General features: G+C 46.8%; 1 protein-coding gene and 1 long non-coding RNA gene across 2 annotated transcripts in view; one reads left to right on the top strand and one right to left on the bottom strand.

Annotated features, from left to right (window-relative positions):
* The window catches only part of LEF1 (lymphoid enhancer binding factor 1), a 70,352-nt gene that overhangs the window by 44,499 nt on the left and 9,010 nt on the right, over positions 1–16,843 (bottom strand). The window lies entirely within an intron of this gene.
* LOC147653082 (uncharacterized) lies at positions 5,433–8,371 on the top strand. Its single transcript, XR_015286539.1, has 2 exons — positions 5,433–7,109; positions 8,109–8,371. It is a non-coding gene; the product is annotated as an uncharacterized LOC147653082 (long non-coding RNA).

Raw genomic sequence — 16,843 nt, 5'->3', positions numbered from 1 at the left:
CTGGATAAGTTACCCCTCTGGGGGGGAAAAAAGTTGTACTCAGCTACGCTGTCTTCCTCACGGGGTTAACTATGTAGATTTCAGATGCAAATTTTACTTTAGGGCAGGCTTTATGGTATTAAGAGTCTCTTTTTCAGCCTTCTGAAATTTCATATGTATACATGCTAGAGCTCTCTCATCTCTCTTAATTGGGTTTTGTGGAATTTCAAGGCCTGGGGGCCAAGAGGGGAGGGCTGCTGATTAAAGCACGCCATGCAGAAGTGGATGCAGAAGTGTTGCACAGTAACAGGAGGGAAACAATTCCTCCGAGCTACCTGCCTCCACGTGCAAACCGCCTCTGCCACTCGGGAGGAACCCCATCTTTTGTCCCAGTCTTCCTGAGATTGAAAGGATGGCTCGAGCCCTCTGCAATGGGCACTGCAGGTAGAATGTTCAGCCCTGCTTCTCCGGATGTGTAAATCGATTTCAGAGGTTTAGAGGCAGCTACGTTTGTTTATCTCACTGGAAATAAAACTGCGTGCCTGTGTCCTCATTGCAGACAGGATAGGCCTTCTTCCCACAGTCCTAACCATGACTCAGACATTTCAGGACCATTAAGGAGGAATTAAAGGGTATTTAATCTCCCTTTATTCCTTTTCATAACCCAGGACAGACATGTATGTCAGAATTTGTTGGGCTGTGATGTCTGAACTGATGAGATGACACGTGTCTGTGTGTCCCCACAATGAGAGCACAGAAAACACCCATTCCTGCTTTTGGCCAAACTGTATCTCTCCACATACAAGGATTCAGTCCAAGAGCCTGCTTGCAGCAGCTAAATACAGATATTCACACACCCATTATAAATGCAGTCTAGTTTCATTTTTAACCCACAGGAGGGTGTGGAGGGAGAAGACATCAAAGCACGGACACAGGCTACCCTGGCATTCTGGGCGTGCAATTTTATCTTCCCCTCATTTCCCTCCTCTCCAAACCAGCTGCTACAACTATCATGATGCTTGCCCTCCGGCCAGTAGGCTGGAAAACTGGCTTCCAAAGCAGTCATTAATCTCTGCCCATTGCCCAGCTGGCACAGGATTTTGCTTAGATCGGAGTCCGCTCCGTGCCCTCTGAAACACCAGTGGCAGCTCCCGCAGCCGTGCAGGCTGGGCACCCGCCGGCCCCGCTGCCTGCACCGGCACAGCCTGGCACCGCTCACCCTGCCGCAGCAGAGGGGTCACCACACATGGCATGAGAAGGGCAAAACTCAAGCACAGGCACTGCAGAGCACTGAAAGAGGAACTCTGAATTATATAACCCCCTCCTGTCAGCAGTGACGGTGGAAAGAAGCGCCGTGCATCTTCGGGGGAAGATGTCTTGGCTCAGAGCTAAGTTTAGAGGCTGACTTCTTGCACAGCAATAGCAGCAGAGAGTAGCCCCTACATATGCAAGTTATGCAAGTGAAATGAAGATAAACCTTTAGCAGGAGAGCACAGCTCAGCAATGCTACGCTTTTCATTCGGCCATCGGGGTTCAACCCATCTGAGGTAACAGGGCTGGAAATACACAGAGGTGCACGGTATGCTGAGCACCAGCAAGGGCTGCTCCAGCACAGCCAAGCTGGAGCGAGAATAAAACAGGCTCAGAGAGTACTGTGTGCACCACTGCAATTTTGTTAGGGAGAAAAAAGTAGCAAGAAATGTGTTTCATATGATTATAGCCTGAAACACAGCCATTTCACTGTCCACTGCTCTGTTCCAGCCACTTTCTGGGACAATGTTTGACCGTCCACTTCGAGTCAAAAATAATCTTTTCAGAGAATACTTCTTTCCTGTGTTAATGGGATGATTCATACCAAACTTGTCATATCCTCTCAGTAATACCACTCATTTGCCATTTTTAGAGTGGAACAATAGGGCCCACCAAGACCCCATGAATACACACCTAAACCTGCATTTGATCTGTCAGTAGTACTGTAGGTTTCCCCAAGAAGAAGAAACATGCAGGCAAGTTTTTGATCTTCCTTAAAGCACCGCTTATCTCAGCTTTTGTTTGTTTTCTGTTTTTCAGGTGTGGGGTAGTGTCTGATGTGAATGCCACCCACCGTAAACTATCCAGGCAATGAAACAACCATCATAAACCACCACTGGAACAAAAATAGCAGCACCTTTCTCTCCCCTGCCTCCCCTGGGCACAGGCCATATGCAGGACAATGCTGACAGCATGTGCAGCTACAAGCACACTTTGCAGATCACAAACTCAGAGGTGCTAAGCATGCATGGGTCTCCTCTCATGTATCTTCCAGCCACTTGCTAGGAACCACCGAGTCCTTCTGGATGGCTCCAAGAAAAGGCAGTCTTTCCCTAGCAGCTCTGGAGCAGAGAGGGGTAGCCCCCAAGGCTGCTGGTGGGTTCAAACTCCTGTTTGGCCCAAGGAAAGCTGCCACCTTCAGCACAACCAGACAAGTGAGCACTTACAGCAACAGCTCACAACAAGCCTAAACCCACAGTGAGCTGAGCCTTCTCCCACTGCCCAGGCCTTCCTCTTTTCACCCCTTCCTCACCATCTAGAGGGAGTACCTGTCCACAGCTAGACATAGGACAGGGTGCAACAGCACCAGTATCAAATCCTAACTTTGAATGGGGAGTCTGGCCTGAAAGGGATTTACATGAGGCTGCAGGTTAAACCATATTCATCCACACTTAGGGCTCAGTCCCTCCTAACTCCAAAGGAGGCTGGCCAACCACAGCCACACCTGAGCTTAGAGAAGAGGTTTCCAAGTGGCTACTATGCTCCTACCAGCTTTGGGAGGGAAGAGAAAGGACAAAACAACCCAGCAGCCAGGTAGAGGAAGGAGCTCTTCCTGAGCAGCAATCAGGAGGCAGCAATCAGCTGCAGCACCACCTGTTCTGCAGCAGTTGGCTGAGTGAGCATGTGGCACAGGGGGCCACTGATGTGCACCACATGAGCTCTCCATCCCCAGCACATCCTTCCTCACTGGGAAAGGACTGAAACCCCCGGGACACCCAGCTGTGGGGTCTGTTGCTGAAATCCTGCAGGGCTTCTGCTGAAAAAGGCACTTAAAACACACACTAAAAATAGAGCCTGCACTGTTGCTATATTTAGCAGGAGGGTGCATGCTTTCAAAAAAGGCTGTCGCCCCCTCTAGCAGCAAAGGGAAGGCAGCCAAGCATGCCCCTGGGATGGTCCTGCATTCCAGCCCTGCTGCAGCGGCACGTGCTGGCACCCCAGCACGAGTGTGCCTCAGGAGAGCTGCCTTTTCCTATAGAAAGGTGAAGACAGGGTGCAGGAAACCATTTGCAAGGTCACTGGGTAGAGGTTCCTCTTCCACAGAGGCCAAGTGGGATGCAGGACCCTGAATGTCCCTGGGAGCTGGGCTGCTGGCCAGTCCCATGAATGGATGATTCCTTCTCTGTGCCTGGGTTTTTCTAAGTGCAACAATGAGCATCAGCTTTTTCATGAAGCACTTGCAGATATATTGCTTCATCCAGGTGCCAGGAGAGCCAGGCATGGCCACTGAAAACTTGTCAGATAGTGAAAACACGAACTCCCACCTTGCCTGTCAAGCCAAGTATCTGTCAAAACCCTTGACTAACAGTCTCTCAAGTAAAGGGCAAAATGCTCACTCCCTGGCTGGACTACTTTAGGCTACAGGAGCAGACCCAGAGCTGACGTGACACAGGCAGCAGTGTCTGCACTAGCAAGCCCAAAGGGGCAGGTTTGCACTTTCCACATTTCGTGCTGGGTTTCCTCTCCCTCAGAGCAAAGCTGAGGGGATGTGCAGCACAGGAGAGGATGCCACATGGTCCGTGCAGATGCTGCATGGGAAAAAGTGGCACCTTCTCCCCTTGACTCGCTGAGCCCTGTGGGGCAGCAAAACGTGGCAGGGGGTGTCCCACCTCCGGGGCCCGGGAAGAGCCACTGAAAGCCAAGCTTCTAATTAAGACCACAGCTTTGGTTAATTGAGTCCAATTCACCTGTGACATGAAGAGTCCCAATCCCATCAACAATAATGGAACTGCATCGGCTTACACCAGTAATGACTTCAAATCAGTGGCATAATAAAGCTAATTCAATACTTTTCCAGGTCCAGCTGATGAGGCTGCCAAGGGAAAGGAGGAGACAGCCTTCCTCCCTTGGCACCAACACCTGCTGGAGGGCAATGTGATCAGCCCAGGGGTTGAAAAGACAGGAAATGTAAAAAATAAGCTAAGTTTCCAACAAGACTAAGGCTTACCTTTAACACTTAATTACTCTTGCAGGTGACCCTGTGCAAGTGGTGATGACAAAGCAGCACTGCCCACAACCACTTCCCAGGAGGAGGAACCCTGAAAGGCAGCTACAGGTTGCAAACCCGCCGAGTGCTGCTGAGCCATCCCACCGAGCTGAGCCACCAGCTCGGGGCACCGGGGACAGAACTTGTGTCACATGCTGGATAGCACCTGCTAGGGTGTGGGAAGGAGCTCCGGAGAGGCAGCCACGTGCTGGCAGCCCTGAGGAGGAATGTGGAGAAACATGGAAGTTACCCGATGTAGGCAGACATGCAAATCAGCAGCTGCGGGGCCACACCGACAACCTCCTAATTGCCTCGGCAACCTCCTAATTGCCACGGCGCCCCCGGCTCTCTCGGGGCAGGGACTGGGAATAGCCAGGAGGAGCTGGAAGGAGTGAAACCCTCCCACGGGAGCAGGGGATGTGCTGCCAGGTTGGTGCCTCCCCGGGACAGCCCGAGAGCCCCGAGGGATGGGAATGGCCCAGCTTGGCCCCCGGCCGCCCCACACAGGCCACTGCCTTGCGCACACAAATTTGTCTCTGCCTCCAGCCAAAAAAAAAACTAAGCCGACACTCTTTAGAAGAGACGCGCGTTATTTTAGAGCAGTCAAGTTATGACTGGTCTGATTTCCATAATACACGCTCTGCAAACATCTGCCTGTTATTTAAGGCTCCGCTGGGACAGAACTCAACAGGGCAGACCTTGGAGCTGGTGTCCGTGAAGGACTCTGCTGCCAGAGCCATCCCGGGGCAGAAGCGTGTCCCACAGGTCCGGCTGGTCACTCCTCACTCCTGCAGCCACATCCAGCTTCACCTTTCTGAGCCCTTCCCCACGCACCCACTGGTCAAAGGAGGACTCTGTCCCCCTCTCTACCAGAAGCAGCTGCTCATGCCAATGTCACAGTGTCACAGCGAAGCGTCTCTCATCACGGGCACCTCAGGCTGTCTGCCATGTTTGCAGGCCGACTGTTGAAAGCCGAGTGTCCCAATTAGATGAAGTTAAATGCTGTCCTGAACAAGCGTTGCTGGCAAGAAAGTTATCCCAGCGTTATTAGACTGCTCCCTCCCTACGAAGAGACCGCAAATTAGTGTTTACTTTAGAGGCCAAGTAGGCCAGCTTTGAGAAACTGGGCCTGCCCCACCATCCCACAGGTTTCCCAGGGGCTCCCTGGGGGTTCCTCAGCACACACCTCCACGCCATGCCCTTGCTGTGCATTCAGCCCGGGCTCCATCCTAGCCTGACGCAGCGTTCAGCCACTGGTTTTTTATTCCCTGCCCGCTGTACTGGGAGAGCTGAAACAGCCAGGTCTGTCCTGCAGTGAGCTGACACAGGCTAAGTCAATTAGCTGCTATTGCTGTGATGCTCAGCTAGGCCAGATCAAAAGACAAAGCAAGAAAAGCCTCACACAGAGAGGTCCAATCAACACATTTGCCTTCGATACTTCAATCAAAATAATTGAAATGGGAAAGGGAGATGGCTGATGCTTCCCAAAGCAACTAGGTATGAGCTTGTTTTCCTAGGGCAGGAGCAGCAGAGGAGTGAGGCGAGGCAGACCATTGTAGTTTCCATTCATCTCTGCTCCAACCTTTGCTTCCATTAGACAAATCCTTCAAATAAACACAAAAAAAGCAAAATATATTCCATAAGTTCAAGCTAAGGCACTTTCCATTTCAGAGTGGACTGCTTAAGCCCTGTAAGTCCCCTAGTTCATCCTGACTCAAACCAACACTCTTTGCAGCTTGTGCATAGCATTCTTCAGGAAGGACACGAAAGATCACGATGCACTACAGGCCTCACATATCCTCCTCCTCTGGGTGGGATTATTATTTTGCAGAACTCTGCTCTGTATCAGCCATCCCAAGGACCACTGGTCTTCCCACTGTCTTTTGCAAAACTACACCAGTCAGAAGGCATTATATCCAATACCAAGCATTGCGAGCACCAAGCCCATTTCTGCCTCCAAATAAACAGAAAATCTTTCTTTTGAGAGGCTGACGATTACTGATGACAAGGCTTCACCTACAGATGGACTGAAGGAAATCAAAACTGGTAAAGGACAAAAGCAGGTCTGCAACACCGAGCTGTAGCTGGGCAGCTACAGTTCAGCTCCTTGGGCAGCCACTGCTGTTGAGAGGTATCATGCCACACTGCTCCTCACTTCAAAGAAGACAACCGTAAGGAGAACTATTAAAGCAATTAAAAAAATATTATCTTTAGGATGTAATCCATCCAGAGATGAATGGGAATAATTATCTAGCTGCAGATTTTTATGTGGTTTTTTCAAGGCAATAACTGGCTGAACATTCTAAGTAGTTACCTACAGTAACTTCCACCTTATTGAAACGAGAGACTAGAGATACCATTTTTTTTTCACCAGCGTGGGCCACATATTCCATACCATATTTCACAGTAACATCTACACTCACTAACCCTTTTCCCCATTCAATTCACAATCCCATAAACACCTCTGTAGCAGCTCATGCAACTGTTCACGTAGAAAAGAGCGCTTTCTGTTTTTCTCAAAGCAGCAAAGGCAGCAGTTCAACAGCCTGAAGTGAGAAGATCCAGCTCCAGTTTACCAGGCAGCTGTCTGAAATCGCCCCCTCAAATTCTCACTGAAGAGCAAGACCTAACATCAATAACCTTGCCTTAGCATTCTTTAATCTGCATACCTTGAACCCTTTATTCTTCCTCTTCTGCTCTGTTGCCCCACCTCTGAAATGGATATTATGCCACACTGTAGATGGGAAAACAGGCCCTGAGACACCATCTACTGAGCTGAAACTGAACATCAACAAGACTTCCCAGAAATCCTTTGAATATCAGTTAATTCCAGGTATTTTTGAACACAATATGGAACCTAGGTCTATTATTCACTTTTGGTTGGATCAATATGTTTTCTGTAGCTATTACTTGAAGCATTACCATCTCTTGTCTGCCTCTTATGTGCCCATGGCCAGGTACCAGAACCAGCTGTCCTGATCCAGAGATGCCAAGAGATACTTTGAGCCTCTCCCAACACAAACACATGCTCACCCCTATTATAGACACCCCAAAAGATGCAAGAGAAACAGAAGAAGGTCAAAGCCAACAGTCCTCTTTTCAAAAAGGGCTTTTTTTTTGGTTTGACTAGACCCCTGAGATGTCAGTCCTGAAGAGACACACAGAGGGATTTAGGTTGTGTATCACAACACTGAGGTGCAATGCTTTTCTCTTTATAGGTTAAGGCTTAAGCCACATACTTGATTCAATAAAGGTAGTTAACTAACTTTAAAATTTTCATGAATCAGCTATGAAAAAAATGTTAAAGAACTCCAGTAAAAAAAAAGAAAAAAATCTATTTTGGAAATTCCTTTGTAATTTAAATTCATTGGGAGGCAAAGGGATAACCCCAGCAGAAAACAGTTTTGCTTTTTTTGAGATTACACATCTTTCACCAAATACTCAAAAAGAAATCTCAGTTCATATTTGTAATAACAAGGGATTATCAGAGTCCTTGATTTACTGTTGAAGTCTGCAGTGAAGTTTCATACCTTGAGTGAGGTGCAGCCTAATCCCTGCATGTGATTACATTTAGGAGTGAGAGCAAGGTATGCGGGGGGTAGGGAGAAGCAATTTTTATTGAAGACAACGCTTCAGGCAGCCCTGGAGCGGAGTGGATCCAGTTTGAAAGGAATTGGCAACCCTAAAACTTTTTGATAAGACAAAAATTCATTGATGTTGGCTCACACTAGGCCCACTTCAACTCTGCACTTGTCCTCTGTGTTTCCTTGGCATATCTGTTCCTTTCCTCTATCTGCTTTAGCATAACTTTATTTTTCTCTTTTATCTTTAGCTAACTGCACCCAGGGACTGGAGGGATTGATTTTTTGTTTTGACTTATTGTTTGAAGATCTGTAACTCAAAGCAGCTTCTTGCGCCTCTGATGTCTAAGCCCGAGAAGTATAAAAGGTAAAGCTCATCCTGTGTACCAAAGTGAGCAGGGATACCATTTTATAATCAGTCATCTGTGTTTTATTTTGCCTTTTGGGGAGGAAAATTATTTTGAGACTTTATAGGCAATAATACTTTAAATAAATATTCTCATGGCAGATACTGCACATGCCAGTTCTGTTTTAAAGACAGATAGCTATTGCTTACCACTCAGGGGAAGAAAAAAAAAGTTCCTAATTAAAGGAGGCCATTATACATCAGAAGATATTTTGAGCATCACGTCACACTACCAACAGCCTATGGCAGCCAAAATGTTACCATGCAAATGTAGAAATGCTCTCGCTCAGAGATGCGCTGCCATGAGGCCAGCGAAAATCCCCGCTGGGAGGGGAAGGCAGGAGAACGGAGATGCGCTCTAAGCAGCCATCGCTCACTGCCATGCTAATACCACCCCGTCTCGAGACACGGAGACGGATTTTTGCTTGCTTCCTCTGCCTTCTGAGGGCCAAACTCTGGGGATTTCTCCTTTTCCCAGGCAATTCTTCCCCCCCCGCCCCGGACAAAAACGCCTCTGGGCTGTTTTAAACAAGCAGCTCCTCAGGACGTGGCACCCAGGTTTCTCACCGCTCATGCACATTTCTGTATCGCGGAAAGCCGACAGTCGTGGCACACACGGACTTTGTTTACAATTGCCAGCCTCGGCTATTCCCTGAAGTTGCCCAGCTTGCTGAAATATGGTTACATATGCAAACATTATCTCCCAATTGTAACCTCATTTTCTGCTCTGCTGGACAGCGTGACCAGCATTTGTCATCTTGCCGCCCCCGCCCGCCACATCATTCATGTGTCTATAATTGTCATCAAGATGTGGCATGTCAGCAGGACTCCCGCGTCCGCTGCTCCCCATCTCCACGCAGTCACTCAGGTAACAAACCCATAATCTCACCCTGTTTTCATGATGGTTGAATTACACATAATTGTTTCTGCACAGTGATTGATTTCTGCCTGAATAGAGACCTCTGCCTTTTTTCAATGCGAGCGAGTGGCAGCCAAGTCTCTCCATCTAGGAGGAGGCAGCAGCCTTTGAAGAGATCAAAGCCAAGGCCGCGAGCAGTTGTGCGCCCTGGGAATATGGAAAGCCTTTATGCTCTCAACCCCATTTCCAACATCATGTTGGATTGCAGCTGCATTACATTCTGCCAGCATTCTTAATGCTTTTAGTATTGACTCTGACATCACCGATAGCTGTTTTAAAGTAACAAAAGCTGAAGGATGACTTATTTTCACAACTCCGTAATTGGAACATGCAAAGTTAGGGGAAGGGAGCATTTGTTTTTAATCTGAGATACAAAAGAAAGCACAGAAAATTATATAAGTTCCCCAAAATTAAAAACACGTTTTTCATATGGAAAGAACAGAGGGGGCATTTTTATAGCCTAGACCACACAAAATGAACTGATTATGCACATGCTTTTTCAAGCCTAGAGGCTGAAGTAAAAATATGATTGGGCAAGCGAGTCAAATTGGGAAAAAATATTGTGACTCACAGTACGTTTAGTAACTTTTAGCACCTGATGCAAGAGAAAATAATGCAGATGCCCAGGCTGTTGTCTCCCCTCTGCAGCTCCGTGCAGCAAACTGACAGTAGTTCACTTACCTTAAACCAGACACACAGCACATGGCAAACACTAAATCTCCATTAATTATCTAAAAGATAAATAATGACCTAAAAGTATAAAACACTGCAAAGCTTTATTTAAGCCTCCCTCTCCTCCAGACGTACGGACAATTCTTGGGCTGCCTTAAAACTACTCTTGCCACAATATTGCTTTCAGAGGCATCAAATGCTTCCCACGCTTCTTCCCTCTCCTCATCTGGCTTTGCTGGTGAAAACAAAAGTACATTTCTAGCAAGAAAAGACTGTCCCAAATTTTAATTAAATGTACATCTACATTACCCTGAAAAGTATTTCCAGGGAACTTTAAAAACCTATCAGCAGAAAGGAGGGAGGATAAGAAAGATGTAAAAAGCAAGAGCTCTCAGGAGGGCACACAGCAGCTGAACCACCCTGTGTGCGTGTACTGCCCAGTCTGAGCACCAGGGCAACTTCGACAAATATTTTTATTCATGGTAAAACCACTGAATAGGAGCCTTTAAGAGCAGAAATTTTGATATATGGTCCTGCCGCTACAGTGTGAGGAGTGGTGAGGAAGGAAGAATGTGCAAATAAAGCATAAGCTGTAAAGAATTAAACATTACGAGCACCCATGTATTAGCAATAAAAATAATTTCCTCTTAGCTGTATCGTTTTTTGTTCTGCTGTACTAACACTCCTTTCCTCCCTGTAGTCATTAAAACCCCGACTCAAAGACAACAGCAAAGGGATCTGGCCTCCCTCCCCATGGACACAGAGCTTATGTCCCTGTCATTTCAATGCTGGGAAACTGTCTCATTTTCACTTTGACTGTTCTTTAGAAGACTAACCATACTGAGGCTGAAATTGGAGTCAAATGCAGCAAGCTCTTTTCCAAGATGTAAAAGCTTTATCATTTTTTTAGTATCAAGATAGAAGTTTTTTCCGTTGTAATCCAAGGTTTTGGAGGTTTTCCTCCCTCTACTCTCCCGCCATCCCCAACAAATTTACTGCTTCCTCTGCGCAGCCTGCTTTTTAAAATCAGGACTAATTCTTTGTGGCTCTGGTCTTCACTCTGATAAGCAGAGGGATGCTTGTAAAGCAACACAGAGGGAAGACAGGCAAGATACAGGGAGCTAAAGCCATCACTGTAAACAGAGGGATCTGCTGCCATTATCTGCAGGACAACTAATTCAACTTCTGCCTATCCCACCAGGAGCCTCAAGTATCTGGAAATTAATGCCAGCCTCCAAAAACTTTGCATTGCAAAGGTCTTCAAAAACTCACCACTATGAAGACACAGAAGAAAAATAACTTTTACACGGTGCTGCAACCCTATCTTTCAATGTCAAGCTATTACTATGATGAAAAAGTATGTTTTACTGTAATTACTGCTAATTTTTCCCTTCCGGGGACTTTTGTGTTCATTTACCAAGGATTCACTTGCTACTTGATACTTTTTCTCGAAAGCTTGCTCCTGTTTTGCAGCTATCCAGTGAAATTCAAGAGACACTATTTAGCCCAAAAGAGGCACCTGAAGGCTGTCTGCCAGGTTTTCACCCCGTGCAGCCCACTCCATAACCTGCACAGGCAGCATTCCGTGCCCAAACAGCTTCTCCTCATGCAGGATTCTTTGGTAACCACATTAGAGAGAGCCAGCGACCCTGACACCCAACTTCACCAGCTCCTGAAATCAGGAACTGAAATCCCTTCAAGGTGACTACTTGCAGGACCACAACAACACTGAGTTATAAGTTTGGCTGTGGTGCTGGGGACCGTGCAGCCACCATCTGTGGCCACAGTGTGTCAGCTGCAGCTACAGCGGTGTGAAGAAACAAAAGAAAACACCACAGATGACCCGGATAGCCCTGGCAGGGCAATGGCACCAGGGCACACTGCTTAAGAAATGTAGATAGGACGCTGAGAGCTGTGCTCCAGTGAACACAGCCTGGCTGCATGTTTAATACAGCAGTGTATTAAAACAGAAGATATTTCAGGATGCTCAGGAAAAGGTTTAAAGCTTCCAGCTGCAAATGAGCCGGCACCTCCTTGCAAACCATTCTTCCCACCAGAAGCTGCCAAGACACCGGGCACGGACATAACTGAGGCCTTGGGAGATGCCCACCACAACTGGAAGAGGAAAACATATGCCAGTGCTGCCAAGATGCCATCCCAAAAAGCTGCTCTGAGGTCTTCCCATCCCCACAGTAAACGCCAAAAGTCCCAGCAGGCCGGTGCCAGGGCAGCCAGAGAAACCCTGGCTGGTCATTCCCAGCACATTGTGTGCAAGAGCTGCGAATCAATGGCAGGTTCCCAGGAGAGGGAGCGCACCGTGCTCGTTATCTAATTGTGTTTGCGCTGAACTTCTGAGAGGGAGGGAGACAAAAGTGGGGGATGAAAATAATGATGCTGAGGGCAAACAGCCTGCTCCCCTGCAGGGGATAGAGCAAACAGAAAACCAAGTGGGAAGATATGGGTGTTATTGTGTGGCAGGGAGGGAAAATGAGAAAACACAAAGTCTGTTTTTTGACAAAACCTTATTTGGGCTAATTTTCTTAGGCCCCTTCTTGCTTTTATTTAGAAACTCTACTTCAGTAAATTGTTTGCTGCTTCATTCAATGGCTAGGTACGAAACACAGCCACAGCCAGCACTGACACAAGTTTTCTTCCTATCTGCACTGGCTTTAATCCTCTTATTTTCCTTCCCTCCACCACACACATCTCAGTTTTTACTTTCTCAGACTTCTCGTTTGCTTTCATAAAAAAAAAAAAAACAAAATCAACCTAAGAAACATATGTTTAGAAGTGAGCTGTCTTCAGGTGAATTCCCAAACTGAACTCAGGAAATATGGATTTTGTTCCCACCTCTGCCATCACCTTCCTCTAAGGCTTCGCACAAATGTTACTTTTTGAGGCCATCATTTGCAGAAATCTCCTCCCAGACTGTGTCTTTGCTTTGGGAGTGGGGTGGAGGGAAGCACAGGACATCCACATGAACAAAAACTCAAATAACCCCAGTGCCAGTGTGGGCGCCAGGGATACTTCGCAGGAATCTGCCGGCAGTCACTGACGCACCGCAATTTCCACGGGTCATGTCCTCATGCTACACTTTAGCTTGGGCAATTATACACAGAATTTACCTATTTCATGCTTAATTGCACAGGCACAAACTTTTGCTGCAGCCCCAAATCTATAGCTATAACTTACCAGCAGCATTTCTGTTACCACAGGCACCTCTGCCAGTCCTGACTTAACCTCCTAGGATCAGATCTCAGCCACTGGCTTAACCAGCCATCCCCTCCTGCGAGAACCCAGCAGAGCAGGGAGAGGAAGCACAGGGAACACAGGAAAGGCCAGCGTCAGCCCACAGCTGACTTGTGAGCTGCAGGCTCCTGGGCTGTGTGGGACACGCCACCTCCTGAAGAAAAATGCAACGCCCACCCTTAGGCTCTTCCACTGACTGAAACTGAAAACATAATTTATCCACTAGATGCTGGCCAGAGAGATTCATTTAATGGAGAAGGGCATTTTTTGTGCAGTAAGCACTACTGCGTAGCTATCCAGCTGTATTTACCTGGAGTCCTGGAAGACCAGCTTCACAAACTCACCCCTGAGATCTCCTTCTCCTAGGAAGTCTGCCTGTGCCCCAAACACAGGGGTTTCTGAACGGCTTTGATTCAACCATATTTCCTGACCGAATAGTTATTGTTCTGCCCCATTAGCCTGCGTTATTCTCACTTACACACGTATCCTTGGGAAAGAAAAAGCAGTAAAAGGAAGGATTAAGTGTCAAAGAAGGAGGGAAAGCTCCCTACACAAGTTGTTTAGGAAGCACCCTTGAACTAAAAAATGTTTCAAGACAGCGTTTTGACCAGCTCTGCTACAGTCTCTTAATATTTCCTTATTACAAAGCATGAAGTCATCCTCTTACAGGTCAGTCTGATAAGAAGATTATATTTGCCAGTTATTAAAAAAAAAAGTGTTTGCAATATTGCTGTCAAGCTGTCACCCAATAAATTAGCATTTTCTTGTGGTTCTCCTACTCCAACCGTTCCTTCTGAAGATTTACATCTAGCACAAAATCACTGTACTACTATCTTAGAAATATCCTCAAAATAACTGAGATAGGGAAAAAAAAAGTCTCAACAAAACCTGAAAGATCCACACACTTAAGAGCTAAGCGTTTTAAAGTTTTATTTCTTTTCTTTCTCCTTAAATCTATCATAAATCCATTTCTCCCCGTAGCAAGAGTATTTAAGACACAAAATAAAGTGCAAGAGAGAAGGTTTTGAGTAACAATTTTTTCAAATCCAACATGTTTGTTTGAAACTTGTCTTTTCAAGTTGAATTTCAGTTGTGTGCAGGAGGCAATTGGGCAGTAAAAACCAGACCAAAATACAGCCCAGCATGCTACTGTCGAGGGCAGCCAAACCAGGGGCATTCTAAGGGGGTAAACTATTTTAATCGCTTGAGTTTTCAAAAATATATTCCAGTATGTTCGATGCATGGCTTATTTCCTCTATATCCCAGTGCCAGCTGGGTGAGCTCACTGCTCCTTCCCGTGCTGATCTCCAGCAGGCTGCAGGGGACCTGGGCTTGTCCCATCACCCTGGGCTGCCCCACCTGACCCTCGCTCACCTGTGAGCTCCCGCCCCACTCCCAAAAGCTCCCCAAGAGGCTGAGCCTGCACGTACCTTTGTATTCGAAAAAGGAGGGTCTGGATGTGAGCACAAGGACAGTTTTTACACTTGGCAGGGCCTAATTCATGTGCAAAGGTTCAGGGGAGAAATCAGCCTCCCCCAGTTTGGAGGGGTCCCTGCATTGCTATTCTCCTGCTTCACCTCAACTTTTCTGTACACAATCTTCAGTTTAAGATACGGAAGTGCTGCTGACCAGACCACAAGGATGGAACAAGCTGCCACAAAGCCTTAATTGAGGAGAGGGGACAGATGTGAGAGTGAAGCCACTCCATATAAACTAACTGAAGAAAATGTACAACAGAATTTTGCAGCATGGGACAGAACACGGATTGGTGGCAAGAACCTTGCTCGTTGTGAGGGCAAGAGGGAATGATACGAAACTACAATGAAGGAAATACAGGGCTGAGAGGGAGCAAAATAAAGAGTGAGGAAAAACACAGTGACCACTTGTAACTGCAGCTTCCTGAACCCAATGCAGCACCACTCAAACTTCAGAAAGGAGAGACCCTCAACGAATCGCTGGACTGTGGCATTTAAACAAAGTAAACATATTTGTGTTGCTGGACACAGTTTATTTGCATTTTAACACATTGGCAGGCAAAAGGCCTTCTCCCAGACCATGGTCTGCATTTGACAAGCGCTGACACCTTTAATCGTCACCTCCACATCGTACTTCTTCTGTGCTAGAGAAAGCTTGCCAATGCAAGATTTGATAGGGATGAAGAAAGATCAAGGCAAAAAGATACGCCAGAACTGTGGAGAGACAACAGACGGTCACGAAGATAAACCTCTGAGGCAGTTTTGAAACACAGAAAAAGGCAGAAAATTGAAGAAATAGAGCCTTATAGCATAGCTAAGTGACCAGTTACAGAAAGAGCTCTGAGCAGCCAGTGTCACTAGGATGCCTGCTCAGAAATATAGAGCCTACAGGGATAGCATTTTAGAGCTCATTGCTCTCCACCTCTGAGCCAACAAAACTGCCCAGCAGAAGTCCCTTGATCCCTTTCCCTGTTTTTCAATGTATGTGATGAATCAAACCATTTCCAGACTGGTTTTCTTTGGATATTGACTGCAACCCCATCCACACCTCTATTCAAGTCAGCTAAGGTGAAACTGAGCTGTCATCAGTATCCACAGCATTCCAGCACCATGCCTTCCAATTCTGTGCAATCTCACTCCTTGTGCTGGCGCTGTGAGGCTCACTGCAGCTCCCACAAGTTCCAGGTTTCTCAGAGCAGGGCCGCTGGGTACGTGCAGTGCCTGGCACTGTGCTGGATGTGCGGCACCAACCTGTTTCAAACTATTTTAAAGCTTCCCCACTCAGAAAGCAAGGAGGGGAAAGGGAAGGGGAAAATAAAAAAAGGGGTCACACAGGCAGCTTTCTGCTGCTCTCTGCCAGCAGCATTACTGGGGCTGCCTTGCACCATGAGCAGGTGCCTGTGTGCCCTGCTCCTTTGAAGCACCAGCACTGTCAGAAGGTACCTCACAGCAAACACTTGCATAAAGTCCCCCTTCCCAAGGGACTCCTTCCCCTGCGCTGGTCTGGGTGAAGCAGACCTGCCTGCTGATTCTTGTGGCACTGTTTGAAGTGAGGGGCTGGAGTACTGAAAGTGCTTGGATAAACAGAGGCTTTTGGGAATTACCTGCTCTCTGGCTTGCCTAATAACTCCTAGCCAAAGCAATTCTCTGGTTTATGCGTTACAGCTGGTGACAGCACTACACTTACTTTTTAAGTTGAGCTGCCCATTTTATAAATATTCAATCAAAGCCCTGTAACTTTGCACTTGTAATTTTTGTTGACTAAGCTCATCTCATTGATTTTATGCCTCAACCTTACCTATATCCACAGCCATTTAAAGAAAATAAACCATCATTGACTCGACCTTTCAACTCCATGAAAATGCACTTCTACACAAGGGATTTGGTAACTTTGAAGATCACAGGCAAAGATATTCTAGGTCCTTCATCCTCCATCTGAAGCCCCAGCAAGTAACACCACCAACACCAGAAGCCACGAAAGGCCAGCCACTTTTCCTCAGGCAGTTCAGGCCCCTTTTCTTCCCCTTTAGGAGAGCAGGCAATCCCTGACTGATTAGCACAGTTGGTGCACATGTTAACTCCCTATTGCACTTTTAGCTCAATCCCAAAGATTCAATGAATACATTTTTATTTAAGTGCTCAATCACTTTCTTGCTGAGAGGACAGATTCCTTTGAAGTGGGAATCCCAAACTAAATAAACATATCCACAAGATCCAAGTCTCAAATAGAAGCCAATGGGTTGCTAGATTGAATGCAATTCTCTT

The sequence above is a fragment of the Cyanistes caeruleus genome, chromosome 5, assembly GCF_971803275.1.
Source record: "Cyanistes caeruleus chromosome 5, bCyaCae1.hap1.1, whole genome shotgun sequence".
In the NCBI taxonomy this organism is placed as follows: Eukaryota; Metazoa; Chordata; class Aves; order Passeriformes; family Paridae; genus Cyanistes; species Cyanistes caeruleus.
Note: the sequence above shows the minus strand (reverse complement) of the source record. Positions and strands in the feature narration are given on the sequence as shown.